Consider the following 6,772-nt stretch of genomic DNA (forward strand, 5'->3'; position numbering starts at 1 on the left):
ATATAGAGAGAGAGAGAGAGAGAGAGAGAGAGAGATATGTATATATAATCAAAATGAAAAAGTGTGAAACCTTTTCTTATTTAAATTAAATCCCATGAACACTTCTCTTTAAATGAGTCTGCCATCAATCATTCTGCTGAATCATTTTGTTAATCACCACAAGTAAATTTTGAAATTTATCACTATATTCACTGGACAATATGCTTTTAAAATGAGTGAGAATTTCTCTAATAATAAGCACATCTAAGAATTAAAACCAATAATAATTTAGTGTGATAATTTGACCCATAATTGACAGCTTGTTATGAATGGAATCTTAAACCATTTATAATGACCCAGAGGAGGTAACAGGAACAAGTTTAGGAAAGAAAGGAGAAATTTCTGGGCTGAGTTACTATTTTCTCCAATTATTATCATTTCTATTCTGAGAAGCTTAAATATAATGTGGTGACAAATTCAGAGAGTTGGGAAAAGGAGTCACTTTCATAAAGCAATTGTAAAGCTTCTGACCACAGCTGCAGCCTTCTTCAGTCTGATAATTCCTTATTCATTGGTTTTGTCTGAAGTGCCAGGCACTCCAGGCTCACCTAACTAGCACAGTGATCCTGGAATGGAAGCAGACCTTAGAACCCTGTCATACTGCGGAGTCCCAAGAACCATAAATATCTAGTAATAAAAATACTGTTGAAAAAGATTGGCATGCTTCTCTCTACCTCTCTCCCTCCTCCTTCCCTTTCTTGCACTTCCATCAATTTCTTTAACAATCCACACATCTAAAGAGAAATAAGAATTTGCTGGAGAAGGAGTGTAAAGACAGATACTAGTTATCTTCTCCCTTGCCAAATAAAATTATCAAGTAACACACAGCCAGTTGTCTTAAGAGGATTTCCCAATTTTTTTCATCTTCTTTCTGCTTCTAATGGCTTGATATTAGGATTGCAAAACCTTGCTCATAACATTCTTCTGTAAATACAAATCATTCCCCTTCTGAAACTTTTGATGCTGAAGCCTCAAGCTGGCTTTTAATAAAAGAAAGGGGACGTGCATTACTCAAAGTACAAGGATACACCTTCCTGATTTGGGACTTACCCTAATGACTGCAGAGAAAAGAAAGATTGTATCTGAGCTACAGTCCAGAGGGATGTGAGATAAGTTAGAAAACACCACTGGGATTAAGAGTAAAGGGGGAAGGAAGAGATCAGGAGGAGGGAAAATGAGTCTTCCTGTTCTCCATTTAGAATTCTCAAAAAGTAGTCAATTTTCTGGTTGTACTTGTGCCATCTTGGAGGCAGGCCATATCTGTCAAACTGCTCTGACCTCTTAAAGGAGAATGTGAAATTCAGGATTCCAGGGTGCTAGCAGGCCTATTTTAACAGCAGAAGTTAGACTTAAACCAATAGATGGAGAAACTAGAAGAAGACATCTCAGGCACACGAGAGCTTGTAGGAACCAGAGTGGAGGTAAGACCTATCAACCTCTATGTGCCTGTGATAGACCAAATTCCACTGAATGCAAACTATCTGTGAGTACAATGGGGCATGGTGGTGGGTGCCCACCATATATCTAGACATCATCTTTAGAGAAACAGTGATCATGGTTACCTGTAGAACTACTTTGACTTTCAGTTTGTAATTAATTGAAATTGGAACAGATATGTAAACAAACTCCATGTGCATACATACATAACATAGGCACACGTGCATTGTCCCCATTTTCTTTCACTTTTACCATAGGTTATATGATTTAATACTGTCCCAAGTTTAGAGAGGACCATGCTCATATCTTTTTCATTATGCTTCCTTTCATGCTTCAGTGTGTGTGGTTTCTTTTGATGGATTTCGTTTACGGACCTTTTCTTCTACTTTATCTGACCCACAATGAAAATTATCCAAATAAACTTTTATTTTGGATTTTTTCAGTTTCAGAATTATGTATTTATTCATTCTAAAATATCTTTGTAATCTCCAGAAGTTCCCTACTCTCTTTACCCGTTACACTCAATTTTTCTTTCAAAATCTTCTCTGTATTGTTTTGATTTTTTTGAAGCTGTCTGTTAATCTGAGCATGGACTTTTAGTTTTCTATTAAATATACTTTTTCTCTTTACTGAATATCATATTTTCCTTCTTGTTTATATGACTAACCTTTCTTCTTTTTAAACATACTAGACATTGTGTTGATCTTAAAGAGATTCTAGGTCCAATCACCTCCTATGAGATATAACTTTTTTTCCATTTCAGATGCCTAAATCATTGGTGAAACAATTAGTCTTGATTTATTATGCTTTATTCTAAAACTTGTTTCTTTGGAGATATTAATGAAAATCCTGACATATTTGTCAACTACTCTAATTTGAAAGAACCCTAATTCCTAAACCTTGACTCTCCTGCAGTTTATCTTTACTGAAGTCTTTAATTGTTGCCTTCTCCCAAGCTCCTTGTAGTATCATCCTACAATTCTAAAATATAGAAGGCAGCCCAGGATTTGAGTGAGATTGTCATGAATTGGGGATTTCCTCTTCTATAACACCTTCCTATTTATTCCCTGACTCAATATCCTGCTATTCTACAGTCTCACATTCTCTTCTTGGATTCCTCAAGCTAACAACATTTTGGTTGAGTTTTATCTACCCTGGGATAAGGACCAGGGAGCACCATGGAGGATAAAGTTATACAGATGTAGATTTCCACCTGTGTGGGACCCTTCTTTCAAGGGTTAAGTCTCTTTTGGCTTGTGCCTCATCTTAGTGCCTTCAGAAAATGGCATTTCCTACCAGGATTTCTAATTACTATAGAGGGGCCTGTTTGATGCCAGTTTCCAGGTCATTATTGAAAAGCTGGCAACAATTATTATTGCAGAAAACAAGGGGAACTGGTGGGAGATAAGCCTTAGAGCGTAAAACAGAGCAGTGGCTTCATAGACCTTGGCACGGGGGCTGACATTTGCTCAAACGTTGTAAAGACATGAGAGGCTCTAAGCAGAGAAATGATCCCATTATTTTTAAAGATCTTGTGGTAGTTCTTAGAGATAGATTGTAATATTTGTAGTTCTACACAGAAATAGTAAATTACAGTAGTAGAATAGTATATAATTAAGCATAACAAAAAATATATGTCTAAGGTAGTAACAGACAAATATGTCTAAAGTAGACATAACAAAACTTCATATGGAAAACGATATCATGACTTACACGGCAAGGACACTCTCCAACTGACTTAGGAAAGGAAAGGAGATCTTAATTGCTTTAAAAGCTGAGAGTGTTCTGATAACTGAGGTATGGCCCCTTATCCTCTTCATTTGTTAAATACTTCCTAGCTATTGTTCGGGTACTAGAAAAAGAGTGAAAAACATTCTTTTTGAGGAACATAAACAAATCTGTTTATGCTGTAATATTGGTTTTTCTACACTATGCTGTTTTGACATTTCATCTTTGATATACCCCCAAATAAAACTAGAGACTCTCAATGAGATCTGATAATTGATTTTATAAAAATTCTTTGATATTGTTGATAAAATTTTAACACAAACTATAGAGAAAATGCACAGCAGAAAGAAGCCTTCAAATCTCAGATAAAGCACGGCAGTAAATTTTTTTCTGAGTTCCACTATGACTAAATGAATTACTATTTTCATGTTATCAGAGATTATTACTGACCAATACAGACTACCATTTTACTGATAAAATCATGTGCTAATTTTGTACTTTCTCTGTTAATATTTTAGTCTCACTATGGAGACTGTAAAATATGATTTAAATTAAGAAGAAAACTTGCTATCAATTCCAGAATGAAAATCATGTGCTTCTTAAGAAAAATCTGTGTATGGTGTGTGTGTGTGTGTGTGTGTGTGTGTGTGTTGCAAAAGTCAACAGTCATATAATAAAACCAATGGAATATTTACAGATGTGTTGCATGCAAATCTGTTCCCTTGCTTTATCAGGAAGTCTTGCTTAACTTTCCTATTTGAGAGCTGACTTTTGGCACAGTTCTGAATAAACAGTGCACATCCATGAGGGAGCAATGAAGATGAACTGTAGCATCTGGTATGGCTTTAAAATTAACTTCCTACTTATATAACTTAGATTTCACCAAAGATCAATGAGATTTTTGAAGACTGAGACCTAAGGAAATAGTTCCTTTGGAAATTGTTGATTCATGTACCACTGTTATTTTGAAAGAAAAACATTTCTACTCTAGAAGCAGATGTTAACAGACCGTGGCCCTAGAGTCGTAACTCAAGGTTATGGAGATCTGAGTTTGTGTTCTCGGCTTTGTTTATAACCATTAGGAGCTTTTTACTTTTAATTACTTCTTCATTGATCTCATGTCATGTGTTTCGTCTAGCTTGGACAGGATGTCAACTTCAGTGGCATGGACATGTCTGTATTTATAGTAGAGAGAGACTAATTACAACACAGAATGGTGCCTACTAGTTTATTGTTTATTGTTTCTGGATGGTAATATTATCCATGATGCTATATGTTTCTGAAATAAAAAATAACCACTTTACTGCTTTAGCAACTAAGCACGGTGCTGCTTTTGAAATATGGTATTACAGCACTATCTTTAGACTCTCAGCCCTGAGGAGCTGTGGAACAGCATTGAAATCAAGGTTTACTTGTGACCCAACTAAAAAAATTCATCTGTGTTCTCTTTTAGACTTTCTTTGGAGAATGCTACATGGAAAACATTTCAAAATGGATTCTGCACTTTTGGCATTTCATAGTAAATGTAACACCATCTTTGATAACCAAAAGCTTAAAAAATATTGGGTTATAGAATCCACATGTAGTAGGGTAATGGATATTAACTGTAATTTTTACTTCTCAGGGATAGATAGGATTAATAGTGTATACTTACCAGTACTCAGCTCTTAACATGTTTTATAACTTACACAGTTTTCCTGTGTTTTCATTTCTGACTCTCAGTTCTTTTATCTTGGTGTCATATGAACTGGCTAGTTCCATCAAATAAACCTGAGGTTAAGGTGACACTGGAATACTGGAATTTATGTGTGTTGTAAAAGAAATTATAGTGGTTCAAGAATCTACAAAGAAAAGACAGAGTATATATTTTGAAGGCTATATGATAACCACCAAATATTAATGTGAGATTCTGTTATATGGTCATTAGCAGTTGATTTAGATCTTGTGGTGGTTTTTAATTGTTCCTATCTCTTTTGAATTCTGGGAAAATAATTTTTGCATCTTAATTGGCCATATTTGCTTCATTTCTTTGAATTATGCAAATTTTAGTCATTTCTATACTTTAAATAATCAAATTATGGAGTTGAAAACAAACTATATGTACTCATGCCTCAGACTCTACACTACACTGTCGCTTTCCTAAATCAGATTAAGTGCAATATAGGTTGCTTTTCTCACGAGAAAGGGAATAGAGCCTGAAAAGTTTTGGAAAAGTATTATGCAACTTGGAAAACAATGGGGTAAGCAGTTAAGGAAATAGATTTAAGGGCTGGAGATAGACCTCAGTGGTGTAGTGCTTACTTGGAGACAGACTTCAGTGGTACTATGCTTACTTAGAAAATGAATATGATAAAACATTGGCTAGGGTGAGCTTGTAATCCACCCCCATCTCCCTCATTCTCTCTCAGTAAATATTAAATAATATTGTATAAATTTGCTTTTAGTTTTGGTTGCTTACTATACTACTGATGTGTAATGTGTGCCCAGAATTCTGACAGAGGTCAGACCTAGCTAAATCTGTGAGGCATGCTTTCAAATAAAAGCCAGGTGAATTTGATTTAGCAGAGTCCCTTCACATTCTTAGAACTTTGATGATGGCAAATTAGTAGACTATACCTGTTAGCCACCTATGAGCCTGACTATATGATTTTCCTTAGGAAAGCTGCCTATTAGGAGATGACCAGCAGTAGCTTTTGCCGTTAAGCTGCATATGAACTAAAATTTTTCATGCTGTAGGGCTCCCAATGCTCAGAACAGATTGTCTTCTTGTTTCCTCTTTTTTGTGATTAGCTAATGCTTCATCTCAAAGCTGTTCTTCGAACCTTCCAAATCAGTATTTTATATTTCTGGTATGTGCAAGTGCCCTAAACTCCTAGTTATTGTGAATCCATTTCTTCCACTTTGTGCCTTTATGGGAATAAAAAAATGGAAGTGTAATTAATTGTTTATTTGCATATAATTGTTTTTATGTTTTCTCTTTCTGTTAAATTTGCCATCTTAGCAAATACAGTTTTTAAAGCCAAACCCAACCTGGGTTTTTCCCATATGGAAATTAATTTATGATTATTTCTTACAGACATAACAGTGACAGATAGTTTAGTTCAGTCAGCGCTCAGATTCATCAATGTTATTTATGTATAATTTGATAAACTCAATCTCCCTAGGTCCTCTACCAGAGACAAAGCTTTAGTGGGTTGTTTTTTTTTTAAAACTCCTTGTGGAAGCTATTTCACTTTCCAGGTATTTCTTTATGTGAGGAAATGATGTATCAAGATGTCTAGACTTAGCAATAAGACCTGATAGAATTTTACCTATCACACAGGAACCTTAGCAGTATGCATTCAATAGGTGAAGGAAAGAAGGAAAAATATCATAAAGACTATGTCACCAGGATTTATGCTCCCCCCACTCTCAAACTAAAAAGAGACAAAGGCCAGTGAGACAGCTAAAAATACTTGCTTTGCAAACCTAAGTTTGGTACACTGAATCCATGGTGCGTAGAAAGAACCGACTCCTGAAAATTGTCCTCTAGCTTCCACATGTGTACCATCACACACACACACACACA

This window comes from Nannospalax galili, unplaced genomic scaffold (assembly GCF_000622305.1).
Source record: "Nannospalax galili isolate Female #2095 unplaced genomic scaffold, S.galili_v1.0 scaffold578, whole genome shotgun sequence".
NCBI classification, from domain to species: domain Eukaryota; kingdom Metazoa; phylum Chordata; class Mammalia; order Rodentia; family Spalacidae; genus Nannospalax; species Nannospalax galili.